The sequence below is a fragment of the Macaca fascicularis genome, chromosome 1 (assembly GCF_037993035.2).
Source record: "Macaca fascicularis isolate 582-1 chromosome 1, T2T-MFA8v1.1".
Taxonomy (NCBI): domain Eukaryota; kingdom Metazoa; phylum Chordata; class Mammalia; order Primates; family Cercopithecidae; genus Macaca; species Macaca fascicularis.
The window spans coordinates 80,048,580-80,073,277 of NC_088375.1; the positions used below are offsets into that span (position 1 = coordinate 80,048,580).

At 42.4% G+C, this 24,698-nt stretch overlaps 1 long non-coding RNA gene across 6 annotated transcripts in view; it reads right to left on the reverse strand.

Annotated features, from left to right (window-relative positions):
- Positions 1 to 24,698, reverse strand: part of LOC102142134 (uncharacterized) — a 285,245-nt gene that overhangs the window by 37,528 nt on the left and 223,019 nt on the right. For 3 of the 6 annotated variants that reach the window (XR_010585754.2, XR_010585753.2, XR_006699881.3), the window contains 3 exons: positions 15,462 to 15,605; positions 14,851 to 15,024; positions 8,876 to 9,829 (listed from right to left, as the gene is read on the reverse strand). This is a non-coding gene — a long non-coding RNA (uncharacterized lncRNA). Of the gene's footprint in view, positions 1 to 3,010; positions 3,129 to 8,875; positions 9,830 to 14,690; positions 15,025 to 15,461; positions 15,606 to 17,325; positions 18,291 to 24,698 lie in introns of those variants that run through there. The other 3 variants (XR_012428752.1, XR_010585756.2, XR_012428751.1) reach the window with 3 other exon arrangements.

Below are 24,698 nucleotides of genomic sequence, written 5' to 3' on the forward strand. Positions count from 1 at the left end.
GGTCCTTTAAGGATTCTTAGAACAGTAGCATTATCTCTACTGGCGCACACAGATGTTAAAGATGTAGGAATAGGCTGTCTAAGATGGAACCCCAGCTCTGCCTCTTATTACTAGCCTAACCTTGGGCAAGTTACTTAAGCTATTACATCATAATTTCTGTAGCTGCAAGACAGAGCTCATGTTAACACCTACTTCATAATGTGGTTACGAGGATTAAATGAGATAGTTGATGTGATGCACAAGCCTTCAGTACATTGTCACAAACCAATTCGTGAAGAAATGTTGGTGGTTAATGGTACTGTGGGAAGTTTATTCCTGGAAAAGGGAACATTTGAGCAAAGAGAGGAATGCACAGGATAATTAAAGGAATATCTTGTGGCTTAGTTTGACTGAATCATAGCGCATATTATGGGAGAAAAGGCAGGTCCTCAAGTATCCTCTCTGGGTTAGTCTTTACATTCACGCATGACATTTTCTCGATTCCGTCAGTGTACATTCCCTGTCTCTCTCTAGTTCCTAGACTTTCATTGCAACCACTCAGACCACTCAGCCTTCTCTTTTCCATGAGAATCATTTTCCATCCCTGTTTTCAGACTATTCTGGTTTCATCAGCTCTTCAAGACAATTATTAATATTTTGATGAACTTGGCAGTTTAGTGATGACAATGTGATCACTCAACCTGGTTACAGGGAAAAACATGTTTGCAAATTTTCTATCTGGTGAAAAGTCTAAAGTTCCTAAGCTCATTTCTGTAATCTCTCAAATTCCAGTGCCTATTCTAGAAGAGGGCTTGGTCAGACTAGACCAGACAGCCACCCTGAACCTGGAGGGAACAAGCTCAACAGCACAGGGACAGGGATGGAGGTCAGGACACCAAGTTGTGGGTGGGCTGCAGGGTCCATGGAAGAGTCAGTTCATTTTTAAAATGAGATGCCTGTGAGTCCCCTGTGTGACTCGTCTGTCACTGCAAGATACGCTGTTCCTATCGTATCATTGGGGTACTTTTCAAAGCATGGGCTGATACCCAATACTCGGAACCTTTTATTTTATTTATTTTTCCCAGAGAGGTACTGACGTATTTGCACAAAGAAATAGAAGTCTCTATCTCATGGACTTTTGGACGCAGAATAATTATTTTGCACACCAATGTGAATAAAGAGCAGGAAAAAAGTAGGCAAACAGAAAGAGAAGCCAATGCCCCGTCTCCAGGGTATGAGTATCATTACTTCGTGTTTATGTCAGAGTTCCTGAGTATCACCCTCAGATCATAGTTATTTTACTCTTTCCCCCAATATCTACAAGCACAGTCTGACACTGTGCAAAGCTACCAGTGTCCCCTGAGTGTTGTTTGCCCCTGATAGGTCTTCTCTCTGCCCTTCCCACTTCAGCTTCCAGTCCCAGGGCTCTGGCCCCAGCAGAAGCCCTGCCCCTCACATTGTGGGGACAGGAAAGGTCCCTCCCCAAGCACCATATTATCAACTACTATTGGACCCACCTGGGCAATTTGGCAGCCCATGTGCCCTGGCATTCTGGGACAGCTCAGGAGTGTCTGAGAATAGACAGAGATGGCCCAGAGCTACAGCTGCACAGCTGAGGCAGAGAGTGCCCCGGCGCCCCAGCGCCCCAGCTTCAGGCAGGAGGAGGCCTCCCTCCCAGGAGCAGCCTGGCTGCACAGCTGATCCTCACTAATCCCACTCCGTAGAGCCAAACTGCTTGATTTTCATATATCTATGACTTGCGTGTTCTTTACATCGCCTGCTTTATTTTCAAACCTGTCAACAGGCCTCTGAAAAGGTTGCACACATGAGCAAAGGTCTGGGCAGCTCCAGGAAGGACAGAAGCAGCCACAGGCTGGGCAGGAGGGGGAAGGCCTGGGGTGGCAGCCCAGCTACAGCAGGGCAGGCACTCAGACCTGGGAGATTGAGTCAGGAGACCATGGACTTCCCATTTTGGGGGTTTTGTCTCATCAAAACAAAAACAAGGCATATGTTTTTCTGCCCTGAGATCCTATCTGGTTGGATTAGAAAGCTGGCTATAAATCTGAGATGGACCACATCCTTACTGAACTATATCAAGTTTCTTAATAAAGCAAAAGGCCTAGAAGCATTTGAGAGTGAACACTGTTTTTTTCTAACAGAGACATAAGCCAGCAACAAGCAGTTTATTGTTGTTGTTCAGTTGCCAAGTGGGTGATTCAATTAAAATAGGAGCTACATCAGACCTGTCTGCATGAGCCCACAGCATTGCTATTTGTAAAGGGGCCCTACTTCTCGGACTTACATCATTGCTATTTTTTTTTTTTCAAGATTGTTTTAAGGTCTCTAAAAGAAGACTCACAGGTTGAGATTTGCCTATCGCATTGTCCCGACAAAGACCAGACAGTCAGACTGAGGCTGTCTCTGAATATGGATGTTGTGCCAATCATTGTTTCTAAGCTGACAGGTCAATTCAATCTAACAATGGAATTCAAGATAACGAAAGCCAGAATATCAGAATAGAAGAGGATCTTGGGAGTTACAAGGTACAACTCCTTCATTTGAAGCTGAGGAAAGTGAGGACCAATGACTTTGCTAGACTGGGACTTGAAAGCAGAATTATTAGGGCTCTTTCTGGTGGATTACACATACCCACGGGCTCCCTGGCATCTTGAAATAGAACCTGGTTCAGGAACTTCATGTTGAAACAGATAAATGTGTAACACGGTGGGAGAGAGGAAAATCCGGGTGCTATAGATGGGAAGAACAGTATTGTGGGCTCTCATATCTACACGTGTCCTCTCAAATTAGAGAAGTAGCCTCCAGAATTTCTTTCACCCATAGACCATGTGGAGAATTCACAGTCTCTGATGGGCTCTACAAAAAAATTTTTAGAGGAGGCAGGGCCTGGTGGCTAACACTTGAAATTCCAGCACTTTGGGAGACTGAGGCGAGCAAATCACAAAGTCAAGAGATAGAGACCATCCTGGACAACATGGTGAAATCCCATCTCTACTAAAAATATAAAAATTACCTGGGTGTGTTGACGGGTGCCTGCAGTCCCAGCTACTTTGGAGGCTGAGGCAGGAGAATCACTTGAACGTGGGAGGTGGAAGTTGCAGTAAGCCAAGATCGCACCACTGCACTCCAGCCTGGCAACAGAGCGAGACTTCGTCTCAATAAAATAAAATAAAATAAAATAAAATAAAATAAAATAAAATAAAATAAAATAAAACCTAGAGGCAAAAAAGCAAGATAATCCAGGAACTAGTGAGTAATGCAGAGGAAACGTTCCCTTTCTGGTGGACACTAATGCACTCTTCAAATATTTCAATGTAACAGGATTCTAAGTTGGAAGTTTTAATTGAAGTATCATGATTTAATAAATATCAGATACAGAAATATCCAAAAAGCCACACAATAATGATTTCACATTTCATGATCCTCTCTTTGGCAAAGCCTGCACTATGAATACCTCACAACCCTCAAAGAGTGTGGCATGGGAGGGTATCTGTTCCTCCCCTCAAGTCTCTTAGGAGGAGGCTCAGGGGATGACTCAGGAGTCTGTTATATGTCCCCTTGCAGGTAGAGGAGTGATGTGGACTGGTGCCCTTCACTCACCCTTACAATGTGAGGGATGGCCTGGTAAGGGGGAGATGATGGTGTTAGGCAGCTTACTCCCCTGGAGTTTGTTAAGATGATGTACTCAGAGTGTTCAAGGACCAGATGGAGGCCACATTGGGGAGCCGGCGTTGGGGTGGTCGGCACAGGTTTCCAGGGGCTAACGAGAAGATATGTGACCACTAGAGTGGAGAGCATCGCAGTATCCGAGGGTCTGAAGGTAAAAGACCACCAGGGAGCCGAGAAGCCTTATAAGAAAACCAGAAGAAAGCACCAGACTGCAACTGTTCCCAAGCTTGTTGAGCTCTGAGCCAGCTGTCTTTGGTTGGGCTTCCTGGGAACGTTGTCTGAAATAGGGATTCTTGTGAAGTGGTTTACTGGGGGAGTGCTCTCAGCAAAGCAGAATAAAAGGGAGAGATGCAAAACAAGGATGTGGCCTCTGTTAGAGGCTAGCCCCTGACTTGTCCCACAGCAAGCTCTGGTCTGTCCTGGAGAAATGGGGCCAGGCTTTTACCTCCCGGTCAGTTGGTCATTGACTGCTGAGTGCAATGTGGGGGAAGGCAAGGAAGTAGTGGGGGAGAAAGTTGGGGAGTTAGATAGGGAGGTGAAGGGCCATGACTCAGAAAAGGTGGCTTCCATTTGGTCAAAGGGAAATTCTCCCAAAAGGGGGACAACTATGAGCCATTAGCAGCCAATATTCACAGCACTTCATGGGCGGGGACCTGGGAGGAACATCAGCACATTCGCTGTAACAGCTTCATGCCTGTCAGTGAAGAGCTTTTTATTAATAGTTCTCCTTACATTTCCTTGCTCCCCACTCTTCCCAATCCCCTGAGGCTCAGAAACAGTGCCCATGCGCTATAATAGGCCTGGCTAGAGTTAGGGTATAAGTCTTCACTTTGAATGAAATGGAATGCTTTGACTATCACATAGGAATGAACATTTTTAAATGTTTTACTTTAATATTATACACATATAGAAAAGGACACATATCACAAGCATACAGCTCAATAAGTGTTCGCAGACCACACCTGTGTGACAATCCCCACCATCAATAAAGAGAAATTCACCAGCAACCCAGATGCCTTCACACTCCTTTCCTGTCACTCTCCTCTCACCTCTGCCACATGATAACTGATAGAGTAATTGTCTAACAGCACACATTCATTTTGCCTGTTTGTAGTTTTTCTATAAATGGAATCTTACAATATGTACACTTCTGTGACTGGCTTCTTTCAACATTATGTTTATGAGAGTCATCCATATTTTTGCACATTCTCGTAGATTACACCTTCTCTGTATAGTATTCATTTGAATGACTGTACCTAAATTTATTTATCCATTCCACTGCTGATAGAAATTTGAGTAGTTTGCAGTTTGGAGTTATCACATATAGTGTGAAAATTTTAATACGTGGCATGTAGTAAATCTGTGTACACATTTCTGTACATAGGCCCTGGGATTAACAGACTCATAGGCACCTTGGAGTTAATAAGATCATTTTCGATTATTTATATGTGTGTGTGCATGTGTGTGTATTTTAGTAAATACTGCCCAACAATTTTCAAACGTGGCTGTAACATTTATAATCCCACCAGCAGTGATGAGAGTTCTAGTTGCTTTAGACCCTTGTTAATGCTCGGTATTTTCTGTCTTGTTCATTTTAGCTAGCACTGGATATTGTTAATTACTGAACGGAGCTTATGTATGACATAAGTGCTTGAGTGCTTGCAGTTGCGTAAGAGTGATCAGAATGGTCTGAAAGTCTTTCTGCATTTTCATATGAGGACAAAGGAAGGCCTGTCTGCAAACAAGCAAGTTTAAAGGGACTAGGAGAAACAAAAGCAAAGTTATTTTTATAATTATGTGCTTGTAAGTCCTTCCATTCGGCCTACTGGTAACATTGAGACAATGTCATCATCCTCTTCCTCATCATTGTTATTTATGTTATTTTAATTTTATTTTTATTACTATTGATTTTTACCAAAGCACGGAGACTTTCTATGAAAGATGATGAAATTTTTGTACTCTTGAGCTTCCTTGTCTTGATGAAACCTAGGATTTTGACATATCTGAAGCTCAAGTTTATAACTAATGCTTTCACTCTCAAACTGATATCAAAAATCATTTCTTACTACCACGGGGGCTAGGAGGATAGTTTTCATAACAGAAAAAGACAAGAACTAGATCATTATCTCCTTGCTCGTCATGGGAAAGAGAAGAGATAAAAGAAAAAAAAGATTTTTTTCAAACTCCTTCACACCCATCTCACCTCCCCTTCCCCATTTCCCAAAGGAACACACACAAAATAGCTCATTCCCTGATCTCCACTTAGGAGACCAGCCTGGACAAAGTGTTTCCCTCCAGGACACACATAGGTCCTCCTTTGTAAGAAGTGGGGCACACACACCACTGCTGGACAACATGGGCCTTCAAGATAATTGGTCGCTGGATGGGTTTCTGGAAAGCAAACCAAGTCTTTTGTTATTTTGTCCCACATTTTTGTCCAGCCAGTTGTTTTTTGAGAGAGTAAGGGGTATAAGGAAGTTGGGTCACTGAGGAAGGCTCTTGTTTGGGGAATTTTCACCAAACATGTCATTTTCTAATTGGGGCTATTTGCTGTGGTCTTTCTGCCTGACTGTCTGCTTCCAGTGAAGGTTGTAATTAACAAGCAGCAGCAGTGTTTCCATCCCAAACTCATCCTGTGGTTTCTCTGACTCATCCTAATGAACTATGGCCCCTCGAAGTGAAGGTTATTATTTTTTTTCCTTCCTGAAAAATACATTGCGGTGATCGCCTTAATTGAAACTGCTGAATGGTAAAATGCAATCTGTTGCTCATTTTTTAAAAAATGTTATATTAAAAAGCAGAAGAGGTGAAGTCAAATGCTGTTTATCTGTATGCTGTGTATGTACTCATGTATTTTATTTGAGACCTTTGTTTTTAAAATTGTAACAATATTGGTGGCCATATGGCAAAATTACCCAAATGTTTAATTGAAAAGAGACTAATTGTCATGCAAATATATTACTGCCAGACAAGCTAACAAGAATAATGAAAAATGAAGTACATTAGACCTGGAAAAGTTGATTTTGTGATACAGGAAAGTGGCTGAAAGAGTTCTTACTGGGGAGGGAGTGATTTATCCTGTTTAGCTTAAGTGGAAGTGAGGAATGCCAAAGGTTTGTAATAGCCTCTGTGGTTCTCTTTACTAGTATAACTCCTGCTCAGAAGGGCTTATCTGTGACAGGATGAGTTTTTACTTAAAGGGACAGTGGCTGGCTGCTTGCCATTCACTAAAGATTCCACCACACCTGGAAGAAGAAGAGAAATACACCTCCTACTATTCAAACCTTGGGGAAATTCTCTGCTTCTCAGATGAGCAGAAGTCAGATTGGGAAGGGACCTTGAGGAAAATGTACCTGGAAGCATTTCAGAAGGAAAGGGGGCTTTCTTCAGAGACAGCACCAGGAAAACAGGCATAGACTTGGATGCTGAGCAAATCACCCAGGATCTCCTAAATATATTTGTGTCTGACCACAAGCCTACTGAAACAGAGCCTGCAGGGTAAGGCCAAGGCCCTGTGATTCTGATGTGCACCCACATTTGAGAATCAGTGATTCTAGTTAAACTCCTTCGTTTCAGAGTCCAGGTCTGTAAGATTCAAGAAAGTAAATTCCTCACCAGGGATCAGCAAGTGGTTAGTGACAAGGGAGTGTCTATGACTGCCTTCTGGGTGCTTTTCTTGCATTAGGTCCTGTGATGGTTAATATTGAGTGTCAACTTGATTGGATTGAAGGATGTAAAGTACTGATCCTGGGAGTGTCTGTGAGGGTATCGCCAAAGGAGATTAACATTTGAGTCAGTGGGCTGGGAGAGGCAGACCCACCCTCAGTCTGAGTGGGCACCATGTACTCAGCCACCAGCATGGCTAAAATATAAAGCAGGCAGAGCGTGAAAAGACTAGACTGGCCTAGTTTCCCAGCCTACATCTTTCTCCCATGTGGATGCTTCCTGCCCTCGAACATCCAACTCCAAGTTCTTCAGTTTTAGGACTCGGACTGGCTTTCCTTGCTCCTCAGCTTGCAGATTGCCTGTTGTGGGACCCTGTGATTATGTGAGTTAATACTAAATAAACTCCCCTTTATATGTATATCTGTATGTATATTACATACATATTATATGTACATTTAATAGATTATATGTACATTTAACAGATTATATGTACATATAATATACATTTATATGTATATTAGTTCTGTTCCTCTAGAGAACCCTGACTAACACAAATCCCTTACCTTCAAAAGGTTGTCTGGGCTAGGGGTGATGGCTCATGTCTATGATCTCAGCACTTTGGGAAGCCAAGGTGGGTGGGTTGACTGAGCCCAGGAGCTTGAGACTAGCTGGGGCAACATGGTGAAACCCTGCCTCTCCAAAAAAAGTAAAAATAAAAAATTAGCCAGGCATGGTGGTGTGCACCAGTAGTCCCAGCTACTGAGGAGGTTAAGGCAGGAGGATTGCTTGAGCCCAGAAATTGAGGCTGTGGTGAGCTGTGATCTGGAGTGCCACTGCTCTCCATCCTGGGCAACAGAGCCAGACCCTGTCTCAACAACAACAACAACAACAACAAAACCAAGATTGTCTGCTGTGTGACAAGGAGTTTACCTCTCCGAACTTCATTGTCCCCATTTGTAAAATAAGGATAATAAGAACTACCAAATGAAGATTTCAAAAAAACATAATGAAAGGTTTTGAAAATTATAAAAGCAAGGTAAACAGAAAGTATTACTCTTATTATTTATACCGATAGTCTCATGTTTATACAAATTATATGGGCATACATAGGAATCCCAGAAAAAAAGAGCAATTAAAAAGTCTATCAGCACACAAGATCCCTTAAAGCATTCGCGTCTCCCCAGAAAACACATAAGCAGGACTTCAGGAGACAATTAATGTAAGCCCTAGAGGGACTGGGCTAGGGACCTACCAAATTATTCCCTTAGCTGTTGATCACTTTTTTGCCTCCTTCACCCTAACCCTCAGGCTACTTTGGTTTGTTGTTCTGTTTAGTAATTTAATGATAGTTAAAGCTGCTGTGATCACTCATCCATCCTGAGCCTCTCCCACTTCATATTGTAAGCTCCCTGGAAATGAAGACCACTTTCTCAATTCTTCAGAAAACTGCCCACCCCTAACATAATATCCCATGAATGATGGATGATTAATAAGTGATTCTAGAAACATGGAGCTAGAAGAAGACTCTGAGATCCATTCATTCAATAGTTTAACAAGTTTTTATTGAGTGTCCACGATGCACCAGACACTTTTCTAGGATCTGAGATTAAGGAGGCGATCAAGAAAAAAGCTGTCCCCTGTCCCCTGCTCAGTTTCTAGTGGGTGAGAGAGTCAATCTATAAATCAGTAAAGAAAGCATAAATAAATGAAGCATTGGGTAATGCTAAGGGTTATGAAACAAACGGCAGCAGGATCAAGAGCTGAGAGTAGGGGAACACAGGTTGGTTTAGCCAGTAATGTCTCTGGGAAGGGGAACACTGGAGCACAATCTGAGTGGGCTGAGGACTGGGTCACACGGTGATTCAGGGGTAAAACAGTCCAAGTAGAGGGAACAGAAGTGCCATGCCCTAAGACAGAAGTGAGCTTGGTGCATTACAGTGACAGTGCAGAACCCAGGGCAGAGGTAAGATGCCCAAGACAGGCAGGAAGGCTGACAGCCAAAATAAGATGCTGGAGTTGACTCCCAGAGTGAAGGGATGCAGTCATCCGAGGGTGTTGAGGCAGGAGGTGAACAAATGTGACGCACTTTTAACATTAGTCTAACTGCCATGGGGAACAAGAGTGGAAGTAGAAAACCAGTCTGGACGTTTTTGCGGAGAGGAATGATGGTGGTTTTGATGCGGGCGGAGGTAGCAAGTCAGGTCATAGCTGAAAGGGGACTCTAATATTTGTAGAATGTCTCCAAGGGTCAGAGATGCTTTCCTGTGCTCCTCAGAAGAGCTCAGGGCTGCAAGGAGTTGTGGAAGGGAAGGTCCAGGGGTCTCCAGCATCTGGCTCCTACCCAAACAGTTCAGCCTCACCTGCCTCACCATGGGGCTTCCCAGCAGCCCTACCCCATGCATCTGGCTCTGTTGACGAGTCATTTGTTAACACCCTGCCCTTCTATGCCACATCATTTTTAGTAATAATCATGAATGAAAAGAATACTAATAATGACCTAGGAGGAAACAGAGAAAATTTGCTTTCAGTCAATTTCACATATAGAAAATCATGCTCTTAAATAAGAAAATAAAATTAAAGTATGAGAGAAAATAAATATTACAGTACAAAAAGGGAGAAAAAGCACAGCTATTTCTTCAAAAGTTTTATACTTACCTAACAGTTTTGAAATGTGATTCTTTGGTTGCAGTGGAATATAATAATATGTCATATAAATGACTCTCCAGTAACTAATAAGAACATTTAAATAAAACAGAAGTGTCTATAAAGAGCACAATTTAGATGACTAGCTATACTGCTGATGTAATGCTGTTTGTTTTTTCTAGCTTTGCTCTTCAGTTTTAAAGCAATAATATTTTAAAAAGAATAAATTTAAGTTTTGCAGATACTATCCCATTTTAGTAAGTTATTTCATAGTTTAAACTCACATGAATATGTATAGACATATGAACACATATATAGATATTACACCTTACAGTTTATAGTGTTTCAATGTCTTAAAATTTTAAACAAATAAAAATTCCAAGTGGTCACAAAGAATGGCAATATATGCAAATGTAGCTCTATTTCTTCTCTCTGTTCATTGCACAATTGTTATTTATTTTGAAACTACTGTTTAAATGCAGGAAAATGTAGTTCTGCAGGGCCTGGAGACAGGAGCTGCACTAGGAGTGCTTGAAGGATTCTAAACAATTACAAACTCACTGACAAGCAAACACGTTCAGGGAAATGTGTGATGGGGTGGCTGCCTAACTGTGAGCTTTTCAAATAAACCTCCATGTAAATTACAACGTTTTTTAAAGGATAATTAATAAACTAGGATATGTTTAAGTTTATATATTATGAAAACTCAGCAGCAGCCACAGAAATTGTTGAGAACTCAGACCAGCAAAATATTTTTTGGTAGGGTATTTTGTCACTGAGTGATCAAAAGTAACAGGCAGACTTTCGGTGAGTTTTAGGGGTTTTGAATTTCCTACCAACAATGCATCCCCCTTCTTGCCTGAATCTAGGGTAGAAGGCTGCCAGTGCTCAGTGGGTGTTATGCCACCAGTTCTAAGTAAGGTGTCCTCGGCATTGCCCTGGGCACGAAGAGTCAGAAAACCTCCATCTAGCCCAGTCCTCTTGCCCACATGAGGAACCTGAGGTCAGGTGGCTTATATGACTCTCAGGGTGAGATGCATTCACGGAAGGAAACCAGAGCAAGGGCCTCCAGGCCTCTGGAGGAGGGGAGGTGCCGGGGGAGGTCCGTGATTACATGACTTGGAACACAGCAGGTTCTGCTCATGCAGGCAGGGCACCCTCAGCATATCCCCCGGGGCCCAGGCAATAATAGAAAGAGGGACGCTGAGCCTGAGGCTATGGAGAGGTGGACAGCACAGGTCCAGTCTAGACAGAGCCACAACTCAGCTTTGACCAATAGTCGCTATGCAGGAAAGCAGACAAGTGATGCCAAGTCTTCTGCTTTTTCTAGACAAACCAAAGAATCTTTCTCCTTCTTTGGCACAAAATCTCCAGAGTTTTATATTTTGGCAAATAATTTAAATTACTTGAACAGAAGCAAGAAGGGAGGGAGGGAAAGAGGGAGGAAGGTAGTAGGGGGAGAGAGAAAGAAAACCCCTAGGCCCGCCGCCTCTGCATGCTGGGTGTGGCCAGGCACTGCAGCCTCACCACCTCTGTGCTGATAGTTAGCTACCAGACAAACACAGGTTTAGTCTGCAGCTCCTACATCAAAGGGTAGTGACGTCTCCTTAGGTAGTGGAAAGTTGTGCAAAAGGCAAATAAATCTCAGGCCCCCAAATCACTCAAGCCCAACTGCTTAGGGCAAATCTGCCTCCCATTCTATTTCAAAGTCACCCCTATGCTCACTGAGATAAACGCACATCTGATTGCTTCATTTGGAGAGGCTGATCAGAAGCTCAAAAGAATGCAACCATTTGTCTCTTACCTACCTATGACCTGGGCGCCCCTGCTCCACTTGGAATTGTCCCTCCTTTGCCTCAAGTTGTCCCACCTTTTTGGACTGAACCATTGTACATCTTACACATATTGACTGGTGTCTCATATCTCCCTACAATGTATAAAGCCAAGCTGTGCCCCGACCACCTTGGGCACATGTCGTCAGGACCTCCTGAGGCTGTGTGACAGGTGTATGTCCTTAACCTGGCAAAATAAACTTGCTAAATTAACTAAGACCTGTCTAGATTTTCAGGGTTCACAGTTGGAGACTCTATACTCCTTTACTGCACTAGTTTGAGCTCCTTCAGGCCGACACTAGACATTTGGTTCCATGTTGAGGGAAGGGCACAGACCCCTTCATGTCTGAGGAAAGGTGGGTGCTGAGCCTTGCCAGTCTCATCATCCGAGGACTTGTACTCTGCTTCGGTGTCTCGCTCCTGCTGTCTCTGCCATCAGTGACAGACACAGCTAACACTACGACAGAGCCAGGGAGCTAACAGGCTTACTTCAAGGCTAACCTGGGCTGCCAAGAACAATTTCGCCCTATAACCTGTCAGGAGCAGACAAGGCTGCTGGAAGCTCGTGTAACTTTTCATCACATGCCATTTTGAAATAACTCTGTTCCACGGGGAAAACCTTCAAAAGACTTTTCTTTGTAAACAGACTTGATGATAAAGACATGCTAAGTCCTAAAACCCAGAGGCTGTCAAGGATTTTACAATCTACCAATTTTGTCTTATCTCCTGGGCACTGTGGAGTTGAACAGAAACTAGAACTAAGTGCTAAATTCACTAGACATCTGCCAGCATCCGTCCATCACAAATGGGAGGGCCTCCTTGCCAAGTGGGCCACTCTCTCTGGTATAGGGAAAGATTGAAAGTTGTTATGAATGTTACCTAAAGATGTCAAAAAGAACTGGGTTACACATGTTTCCGTTTTCTGCTCTTACCTTCTCAGAAGTGAAATGCAGAAGCACACCTATTGATCATCTAAATTTTTAAAAAATGATAATTCACACACACATTTGTACTCAGAAGTCCAGGCAAAGAAAGATCAACATGTTTAGAACACTTACCTTCAGGCAGTGGAGTAAGAAATAATATATTTTTTCTTTTTGTATAGTTGTATTTTATAAAAGTTCTATGATGGATATTTATTACTTTAATCATAAGGGGAAAAGCAATCAATAAAAACTATGAAAGAATGAGCATTCATGGTATATTAGTCTGCCAGGGCTGCCATAACTAAGTACCACAAACAGAGTGGCTTAGAAGAGCAGACATTTATTCTTTTACAATCCTGAAAGCCATAAGTTTGAAATTAAGGTATTGGCAAAGTCGTCCATTCTAGATCCTCTGAGAGAAAATCTATTCTGTGCTTCCCTCCTAACCTGTGGTGGTTGCAGGCAAGCCTTGGTGTTTCTTGACTGATAGGTGCCTCCCTTCAGTCTCTGCCTCATTCCTCACATGGTATTCTATCTGTGTCTCTCTGTGTCTTTATACAGCTCTCTTATAAGGCCCACCCCAATTCGGTATGACCTCGTCTGAACTTACGTCACTAACTTACGTCTGCAGAGACCCTATTTCCAAATCGGGTCATATTCTGAGGTTCTGGGTGGACATAATTTTGGGTATGGTGAAACACTATACAACCCAGTACCTATGCTTACAAAGTAGATGAACACCCCTGCGGATATTTAGATCCCCATTGACCCTGTTTAGCCTTAATTCCTGAAAGTAGAGTTTCAGCTCCCAGGAGCACGTGGCCCACCTCCTCCTCAGTCTCTGCTCTGGATGAGGATTGGGGCCAGTGCAGGACCAAGGGGTATAGACCAACAACATGACCCACAAGGGCCACATCCAGTCCTGGTAGAGCCATGGGCCCCAGAGCCGTGGTGGGGCCCTGGGTGATGCTGAAAATCCTGAGGATCACACGCCTCCCTCACACAGTGTTATGCCTTTGCAAGTGCGTGGGCATGCTCTTAGGATTAACCAATTACAGTGTGAAGTGTGACAGTCACGCATTTTCTCCCTGAGTAGTACTGAAAGTAAAACTCCTGTCATGTGTGAGTCTGAGAAACATGTGATGACAAAAAGATTTCTTGTAGTCAACAAGGTTGGAAATCACCATACTTCATCTTTTTCTAGAGCAGGTTTCTTTTGGGATGAGAAGCTTTTATTGGGATGTAGCGTGTCTTGTGTATTATGTCTTATGTGACAGGCACCATGTACAGCACTTTGGGTCCATGTTTCTCGTAATCTTCAAATCAAACCCAAGAGGCAATCATCCCGTCTTTTAGATGAGGAAACAGGCTCGGAGAGATTAGACAATCACAGAGAGGCCCAAATCACAAAGCTGGGAACCAGCAGAGACGAGATTTGAATTTGAAGGTAAATGTTTCTAAGACTTACACTGTAGTGCTATTGACTGAAGTGTGTTGTTAACACTCTCTTTAGCACTGGTTAAGCCATCAGAGACCTACACCCTGAGACCATGTTGCTGTGCTCCCCACAGAATTTATTGTCATTCAGGAACACATCAGGGCTGTGGCCTCCAGGAGGAACTCTTTAATTGCCTTAGTAAACCCACTTCTTTTTTATGTGCAGATGCCACAGTGAACACCTTCCACTACGTCTCTCTATGCCCAGTGCCTGAAGCCCAGGGGAGACCTTCTTTAGGAGCCAAGTAACAGGAAGAGCTTGGCTCCCTCTAAATAATTGGTGTATTTTCTCCCTACAGGCCAAAGGAATGGGGTAATCATTTGCCCAGGACTGTATTTTCTGTCCTCAAATCTGTCAGCTCAATCATAGTACTCTGGTTTAATTACCTTATAATCTGAATTTCTGCAATAAGATCCCCAGCTTGTACCCCAGGACCTAACCTACTTTTTCAATATTTAATTTTTTTGCCTCAATTTGTTTTAATTGATAACTTATTATTGTATTGTGTATTTTTGCTGATATCCTCCAGATATCTTTTTTGTTTGATTTTTTGGTCTTGTTGTTTTTATATTAGTGTGGTTCTTACGCAGCAGGGGAAAAGGACTGTGGAGTCACTGACCTTTGCCATCTGCTCCTGCCAGCTCCTCTTGCCAGGGCCCCTCCAGCAGGCCAAGTCCCATATCCACCTGCTGGCTGCCCAGAGCTGCACACAGACGACAAGAGCCCTCTGGCTCATTCGTTGCTCACTCTACTCTTCCATCTTGAAGATTCTTAGGCTTAGGTCCTCAGGACACTGTCTCCAAATGAGTTAATTAAAAAGACAAAAAATATAATTGTCAACAGAGTTCATGAGTTATCCACCCTCAGGTAGCGTATATTTCAACCTAAAACAAAAAAACAAAAAACAAAAACAAATAAATCAAAAAAAAAACTGCTAGTTTCAACAAAGGCTCCAGATTTCTCTGAAAATATACCTAACTTATGTAGGAAAATATAGAATCTTAGACAGGATACCAGTTGGTCAGTTTAAGAAATGTGAGATTGAGGGGACTGAGCCACCAAGCTCTGCACTTTCTCAAACCGAAGCCAGACCCTCAAGCAGTTGTTAATTTTCAGTTTTTGTCCTTGACTCAGTGGGAACACAAATATTCCAAAATGCAAGACCAGATAAAGTTGTGACAAGACATTAGGGGTTTGACTCCAGTTCCAGTTCAGCTGCAATATACTTACCATTCTCCACCTGTGCAAAGTGCCCTCCTGTTGTGTGAGTGAATTCCAAAGCCACTTTGTGACCGCTTCCAGCAAGGCCAAAACCATCTGGAGTGTAGAAGTGGGAAATGTCCTCTGCTCTGCTCCAAGCACGTGACCTTCTGCCTGGGGCCAGAGGGAAGAGTCGGTCATGCCTAAGCCAACACCCACCGCATTCCACCACGTGGTAAGATCCTTCAGACTAAAACACAAAGCCTCATGGTAGCCTGACGTTTCCCAGGTGTTAACACCTGACCTGGCAAAACTAGCAGTGCCCCTGCATTGAAGCAAGCTCCTTAGAAGCCAGCTTACTATGAGCTGAGGTCAACGAGAGTGACAAGGCCCAGCAGAAATCCTCTGAAGAGCTGAGCAGGTTCGTTGCAAGTAACGGGGAGCCCAAGTGCTGGGGAGCCATCACACAGGGACTCTGCAGCATGGGCATTAGGAAACAGCCCCGTCAGTGCTATTCTGCCCAGGGTCTATCTGTGTCTAAAAGGGACTTGAATCTAGGATAGTGATGAGTGGACCCTACTTTTGCAAACATCATTCTCTCCAACTGATTCCTTTCTAAAAAGGAAAATTGACATTTTTGTCCCCTGAGAACACCCAAAGCAGATACAAAGTCCCCTGTATTAAACAACACTTACAATTCAGATTGTACTGCACAATACCCTCTCACCCAAGCCAAAAGTTTTATACCATTCATTTGTGTAGACATAGCAAAATTATGCAACATGTCATCTTCGCTCAAAATTCACTCTTTCATGAAGCAAGGCTTACAACACTATTAGAATGTACTATACTTCATTCTTTGTTAGTAATAGTTTCAGAGAAAATGTTAGAAGATGAAAGCAAACATCCATTGCAATAGATTTTGCAGGATGTGAGAACAAGAAAATGAAATTAATTTGTACCGTTTGATTGTTTAACTCGGGGAAAACGAAAAGGATCATTAAATTTTTCCTAAGAAAATATATTGGCCCTTGATCTCAGAATTATAAGAAACTCTTATGATAATTTAACCAAAGGCTCTAAGAGACTCAGAACCCTTGAAATTAAACACATGTGCATATGTGTTTTATTATGGGGGACAAACCATATTATTTAATCAGAACCTGAAGGGGGCTTGCCATTGGCCTAGTGCTCAATGCTTTTAGTTTGTGAATGAAAAAAACTGACACTTACAAACATAAATTTATCATAAAATAGTTGCAGAGTTTTGACTAAACTGTGATATTCTTATAGTCTCAATAGCATCGCCAGTTTTAGGAAGTGTTTGAGGACTCTGTGAAAGGTTAGCCACATTTCTGGATTGGCCAATTGGCATTTTTACTAGACAATCGAAGTTGCAACCTTGCAACCAAATTAATGATTATGTAAGCCCTTCAGTCTAATTTCAAAGTCTCTAACACTTAGGAAATTCTTCAAAGAGGCTAAAAATTTGGCACTGCATCATTTGTCTTCATGGGCATTTTCATTAAATTATAAGCAAATGCACATTCCCACACTGAAAACAGCACAAAGGAGGCCACTCTATACCACTTGGCTCTCTCTGCAAAACTCGCTTTCAATTATCTTGATCTGTATTGAATTCTCCCACCTCCCGTTAGCATCACAGCTTCTAGGAAACACCAGGCACACAAAGCAAGAGCAATTACCACACCATCCCCCAAAACATAAATCAATAGTAACAAATGACCCGGCATTTTCACATTGTTCATCCTAGCCCTTGCCTGGACCACATGGAGTCAAACTTGTTTTTCTTCATTTATTTTATAAAATTACTGCATATAAACCATCTTTGTCATTAAGTCGGAAGCTGGGGTCTTCATTCACACCTGCTCACCCGCACGATTCTTGAGTTCTCAGAGCAGTAGCACCTCCCTGGACCCGCTTCTCAATGCTTTCCTTTCACCCAGGTTGACCTCTAAAATATGACTGTCTTGAAACATGTGGATCACCACATCAGACTTTTAAAAATCTGTGATAACAGTGGTAGCAAAAACTGCAAACATTCATTGTACTGAGCTATATATCAAGAAATGTGCCGAGCACTTTCACAAAAGTCTCAGCTAATCCTCATAGTTTATGAGATAGAAGATGTTATTTATTTCCATTTTACATAGGAGGAAATAAACTTAGCAACCCAAAGATAATAAGCTTGTAGCACAGATGGAATTTGAATTGAAAGTCAGAGCCCCTTGTCCCCCCCACCCTACTGCTAGCCAATACAAATAACATGAAGTTCTGGGTTAGAATTTCACTCAGATGTGGTTCTTGTTGGAAGTGGGTTGGAAGTGGGTTTTCTCATCAGGAGAACAGATAAACACAGATATATTACAAATTGCCAAGATATATAAAAGTTAGCCATCAGCTACAGGAGAATTTAGCTTGTGACAAGTCTGCATTTAAAAGCCATTGTTAATTGAACATTTACCATGTGTCTGATAAAACCACTGTGATAGGTATTTTTAAGTCATAAAACTAACTCCAATTCTTTACTTCTAGGATGATAATGTCTTCATATTTCAGATACAAACACTGAAGCACAGAAAAGTTAAGTTACTTGCCCTAAGCTATCCAACTAGCAAGCTGGGCCTGAACTTGCATTGCTTCTCATACTTTTCATACTACCTGCCTCCTGTACAACAATGAGTTCTGTTGTTTTACTAATGTGAAATGAGCAATTCTAACTGCCCATAACTCTCCATTAGTGCAGCAGAAGTTGGGGATGTGTCCGCACAGCTATCCACGCTTATCTAATCTGCTTCACGGGCAGCATACGTGTATGGAGCCAGGGAGGCTGAGTGCAAAAGGTCATGTACACCAAGGTGTTTTTCTTTCACGTCGTGGTCTTTGGACCAAACTCAGTTACCTGGCCCACCCTGGAACAAATCCCTGATCTCACAAATAACACATGCAATCCAAATGTGCCAAGTGGTAGAAACCCAACTCTTTCAATACCAGTGTTGTTAACCATATAAAGGACCACAAAATAGTGAAAATGATACGGACTTTGGAGTCACACAGACCCACTGGTGTGCCGGTAAATGTTTGTTTTGTTTTGTTTTTCTGATAAATGTTTAGCAACCAGCTCTCCAGTGGGGAGGAAGAGAGCTCCGATTCATAGCATTTTCCCATTTCCATAGTGTAAGTACTCCAATCACGGCTCATCTCAAGAAATCAATATGACGTCACTGCACATGGATTTGTAAGAAATGATGATAATAAGTTCTCGGAAGCTGACGCCAGCCAGCTCTAGCATACCACTTCCAGTAGACCTTATTCTAATCCCAGCTCCTAATCTAAGACCTGAGGCAAGCCACGTAGCCTTTCTAATTATCCATTTATATTTCTATAAAATCGCAAAGACAATGCCACTAGAAACGATGTCATGATTAAAGGGCTATTAACAGGAGAACAAGATAATTTCTCTCCACTTCCCAAGACAGCTGCACATACAAAGCATCAAAGGGAAGCAAAGGAACACTTTACTATAAACACAACCCATGTCTCTGAATTCAACCAGAAGAATCTTATAAGGCTAGTTGAATCATGTAATCAAGGTTGGAATCCTAAGTGGGGACCTATCCCATCCTGTTCTCCTATTCTAAGTCCAAAGCCACATCCCAGGATCTGTTCACCTCCTACCAACCAGATGAAGAAAAGAGATGGAACAGAAGAGGATGTCTGCAGGTAAGGTTTGACTAGGCCTGCCCTGAGGTAGCAAGACAGAAACTGGTTTAGCAGTATGAGTGCAAGAGAGAGACAAGAGAAAAGCAAGGAAGCCAAGTTTCCAACTCAGCAAAAAAGTGCCAGGCCCTCTTACCCTTCATGTCACCTATAGGGAGAAGCAGAGCAGCACCACTATGTTTAATAACCATTTCCATATGCAGAGACTCATCTGCTGGCACCATGGCCCAATCAGCATTCAGCTTGCTTAGGTTAGCACCTGGGAGAGTGGATTTTCTGCCTTTAAAACTGACCCAGTTGTCTTTGTATTAGTCCACTTTCACACTGCTGATAAAGACATACATGACACTTGGTAATTTATAAAGGAAAAATGGTTTAATGGACTTATAGTTCCACATGGCTGGGGACTTGCCCCCATGATTCAATTTCCTCCCACCATGTCCCTCCCACAACACATGGGAATTCAAGATGAGATCTGGATGGGGACACAACCAAACCATATCATTCTACCCCTGACCCCTCCCAAATCTCATGTACTCATATTTCAAAACCAATCATGCCTTCCCAAAAGTCCCCCAGAATCTTAACTCATTTCAGCATTAATTTAAAAATCCATAGTCCAAAGTCTCATCCAAGACGAGGCAAGTCCCTTCCACCTATGAGCTTGTAAAATCAAAAGCATGTTAGTTACTTCCTAGATACAGTGGGAGTACAGACATTGGGTAAAAACAGCCATTCCAAATGGGAGAAATTGGCCAAAACAAAGGGGCTACAGGACCCATTCAAGCCCAAAATCCAGCAGGGCAGTCAAATCTTAAAGCTGCAAAATGGTCTCTTTTGACTCCTGGTCTCACATTCAGGTTACACTGATGGAAGAGGTGGGCTCCCATGGTCTTGGGCAGCTCTGTCCCTGTGGTTTTGCAGGGTACAGCCTCCCTCTTGGCCACTTTCATGGGCTAGTGTTGAGTGTCTGTGACTTTCCCAGGTCCATGGTGCAAGCTGCCAGTGGATCTACCATTCTGGGGTCTGAAGGACAGTGACCCTCTTCTCACAGCTCCACTGGTCAGTGCCCCAGTAGGGACTATGTGTGGGGCTCTGACCCCACATTTCCCTTCTGCACTGCCTAGCAGAGGTTATCCATGAAGGCCCACCCCTGCAGCAAACTTATGCCTGGGCATCCAGGCATTTCCATACATCCTTTGAAATCTAAGCAGACATTCCCAAACCTCAATTCTTGACTTCTGTGCACCCACAGGCTCAACAACACATGAAAACTGCCAAGGCTTGGGGTTTCCACCCTCTGAAGCAACAACCTTAGCTGTACCTTGGCCCCTTTTAGTCACAGCTGGAGCAGCTGGGATGCAGGACATCAGGTCCCTAGACTGAACACAGCAGAGGGACCCTGGGCCCAGCAAACAAAACCATTTTTTCCTCCTAAACCTCTGTGCCTGTGATGACAGGGGCTGCTGCAAAGGTCCTTGACATGCCCTGTAGACATTTTCCCCATTGTCTTGGTGATTAACATTTGACTCTTAGTTACTTATGCAAACTTCTGCAGGCTGCTTGAATCTATCCTCCGAAAATGGAATTTTCTTTTCTATCACATTGTCAGGCTGCAAATTTTCTGAACTTTTATGCTCTATTTCCCTTTTAAAACTAAGTGCCTTTAACAGCACCCAAGTAAACTCTTGAATGTTTTGCTGTTTAAATTTCTTCCACCAGATACCCTAAATCATCTCTCTCAAGTTCAAAGTTCCACAATTCTCTAGGACAGGGGCAAAATGCTGCCAGCCTGTTTTCTAAAACATAGCAAGAGTCACCATTGCTCCAGTTCCCAACAAGTTGCTCATCTCCATCCAAGACCACCTCAGCCTGGATTTCATTGTCCATATCATTATCAGTATTTTGGTCAAAGACATTCAACAAGTCTCTAGAGAGTTCCACACTTTTCTATATTTTCCTATCTTCTTCTGAGCCCTCCAAACTGTTCCAACCTCTGTGTATTATCCAGTCCCAAAGTCACTTCCACATTTTGGGGTATCTTTTCAGCAGTGTCCCACTCCCGGTACCGATTTACTATATTAGTTTGTTTTCATGCTGCTGATAAAGACATACCTGAGACTGGACAATTTATACAGGAAAAAGGGTTTAATGGACTTACAGTTCCACATGGCTGGGGAGGCCTCACAATCATGGCAGAAGGCAAGGAGGAACAAGTCACATCTTACATGGATTGTGGCAGGCAAAGAGAACTTGTGCTGGGAAACTTAGCCTTATAAAGCCATCAGACCTCATGAGGCTTACTCACTATCATGAGCACAGGACAGGAAAGACCTGCCCCCATGTTTCAATTACCTCCCATCATGTGCCTCCCACAACACATGGAAATTCAAAATGAGATATGGGTGGGGATACAGCCAAACCATATCAGTCCCATAGAGTTGATGTTTATGGTTTCTTTGAATAAACATAGAAATTGATCCTCCCAGTTTTAAAACTTGAGGTTATATTTGCTTTATTTGAGTTTATTTCTCAGGAAACCAACCATCAGTGTTCCCAGATAGTATTAAGGAGGTGAAACTCACCAGATCACTGCATTTGGACAATGAGCCATCAGACCCCCTACTGGTCATGGTTGACTAACCAACGACTTGCTCTCTGTTGACCAACTCCTCTTCCTTACTCATCCCTAATTTCTGTTTTCCCAGGCATGGTGACATTTCTTCCCTGCTATATAAGCTGAGACAATAGGTATTAAAGAAGGCTTCAATCAGGTGCTACATAGTAATATTTATATATTTATATAACCATGTAAGAATATAAACATCAAAATGCATTGATTTAGTCAGTCAGGGAGATGGATTTGAGACTGATCTCCCATCTCCTCAGCTGCAGCACCTGATTAAAGCCTTCTTCCTTGGCAAAACTTGTTGTCTCAGTGATAGGCTTTCCTTATGGTGAGCAGCAGTTCTGAAACAGAACCCCTTGTGTTTCAGTAACACCTTTACACTTATGTTGTGTAGTTGCTGGGAAGATTAAATGACATGAAGGTTTTGGCCAAAGTTGTGCTACCCAGCTTTTCTTACCTAAGTGACTCTGAATTAATCTTGGGTATTCAAAAATTAAAAAAAAAGAAAATAAGTTAAATCTATTTGTGATTCCATGTAATCTTTATAACCACCTGCCACTCCTCCAGATAGAATCCACCATCGAATAGTGAAGTTGATCTAATATTTTCAAGAGTATTGAAAAGATGTGTTTACTATACACCCAGAAGATAGATCTGAGTGGCTCAGCAAGGGCACTATTGTTGAAATAAGCAGCTTCCCTCCTAAGTTGTCCATTTTGAAGAGGAAAATTCATTTTGATGTTTATGTTCTTATATGGTTATATAAAAGTCAGTAACATTACTATGTAGTAATGACTTTCATTTTTAAATATGAGACACATTATTTCAAAGTCATGAACTGAATTAAACTAAACAAAACATTAAATTACATTCACTCTGCGCTGAGGTGCCAGTGAGGAGTGGGATGTTTCCAACTCTTTGTCTTCAATCTTCTTCTCCCAGCACCTGGAATTACTTAAACCTTTTGACTCTGTGTGTAGTGACTTCAATGCAAATGTGCTGAGATCCATCTACTGGAAAGGAGTCGTCTAGATTTGTGTGGGTTAAACTCTAGCTCACTGGGGATTGGAGAACATCAAGTCTCAGTTTTGCTAGCTGCAGTTGGAGTGATTTGGAGTATTAAGGATAGAGTATGGAATCTAACCTCCTTTTATGTTTTCTAAGAGTCCTGATGATTTTGTGTCCCTTTAATTTTCACCAAATGTGAAAAGGGGGAGAAGACCATTTGCCTTCCTAAAATACATCCAAAACGTCTGGTCAAGAAACCTAAATAAAATAGATCTCCCGGAGTGCATAGAACTAATGTCACAGCCAAAGGAAATGAGATTGTGACCTGGGAAGGCAGAAAAAGTAGGGGACAGGGAGGTCCAAGGAGAGATCTTAGGATCCCTGGCAAGACTTTTCTGTCTGTGACACCACCTCACACTGAGGTGCACTACCCCAGCACCTAGCAAATTTTAGGAATCCAAGGAATCCTAAAGGAATTGCACAAAGTTACCTAATCTAAAAGTGTTTAAAACCACATGCCTTTTTTGGACTTCTGATTCTTCATGTGTGCAGAAGCAAGAGAGGTACAGCACGGTAGAGTGAGGTCTACACCACAAACAGGCAAACATCTCCATAGCCAGGCCGGGAAGTAAGGTCCCCAGGCTGTCAGATCACTCAGGCTCAAGATTGCTCTGGGTCAAGTGTCTGAAGATATACTGTCCAATACAGTATTCACTAACCACATGTGGCCATTTAAATTTGAATTTAAATAAGTTAAGATGAAACGAAATTTGAAAATTTAGTTCTTCTGTTGTACTAGGCACATTTCAAGTGTTCAATAAACACATGAAGCTAGTGGCTACCACACTGGACTGTGTGGATATAGAACAATTCCACACCACAAAAGTTATATTGGATACAGCTGGTCTAAAACATACAAATATACATAAATGTCCAGGAATTCTCCAATTCTTTATGGAATGCTATTTCCAAACTGAAACCCCATTCAGGTTTTCAAACAATTATTTAAAGCAATTAAACAAGATTTGTTCTTCCTCTGCACCCAGCCTAGAAATATTTTAGGAAATGAGGAAAAAAATGTCTTATTCCTTTTATGCAAGCAAATTACATTTTGTGTGGGAAAAAATCAAGGAAACCCACACACCAGGCTTAGTACTCAAGCATGCAACCCTACAAAATTTTGGCTACCAGGCCCTTTCTTTATAAGTAATGCAATTTGCACACATAAATTAGTCTGAAGATGCAAATTTTAAAAATCCAATTTCAACTACTTTCCAAGGACAGTTAATTATTTTAAAAACGGCTGTGCTAATTGCCTATCATTGACATAGGTCTCTGTAGGGCCTTGCTGGGTTACTTAGGTCACTATGAGTTGACTGTGTACTCAAAAATACTATGTTAGAAGTGCTTCGTGTATATGTTTGTGTGTGTACGTGTGGATATGTATGTGCATCAAAATTCTGACTTTTCACAGAGTGGTCTATCCCTTGATCAAACAAAATTTTCATTCAGAAATGAATTACTTTACTCATTCTATTCTCATTATCTTTCTTCAAGAGGAAGAGGTTTATACTCAGGGCAGATTCTCCCTTAGAAAGTGTGCAAGGCAAAGCAGCCCTCCTCCAGGGATTTGCTTCCTACACCTCTGCTCTGGGCTTCTTGATGACCACAGAGCTGACTGGAGTCAGGAACTATGTCTGTGGATGTAGCAACTCTCACAGTGTACGATCAGGCTGTCAGTACCAAGGGAAGACACAGAAACCAGCACACTTGGTGTGAGGGCACAGTTTTCTAGTGGTGTGAGGTGGTCTTGCAGCTATTAACCGAATCATTTCAGCTCTCCTACGCACATGGACTGCACGTCCAGTCCTCTTATGATTTTGTGGGAC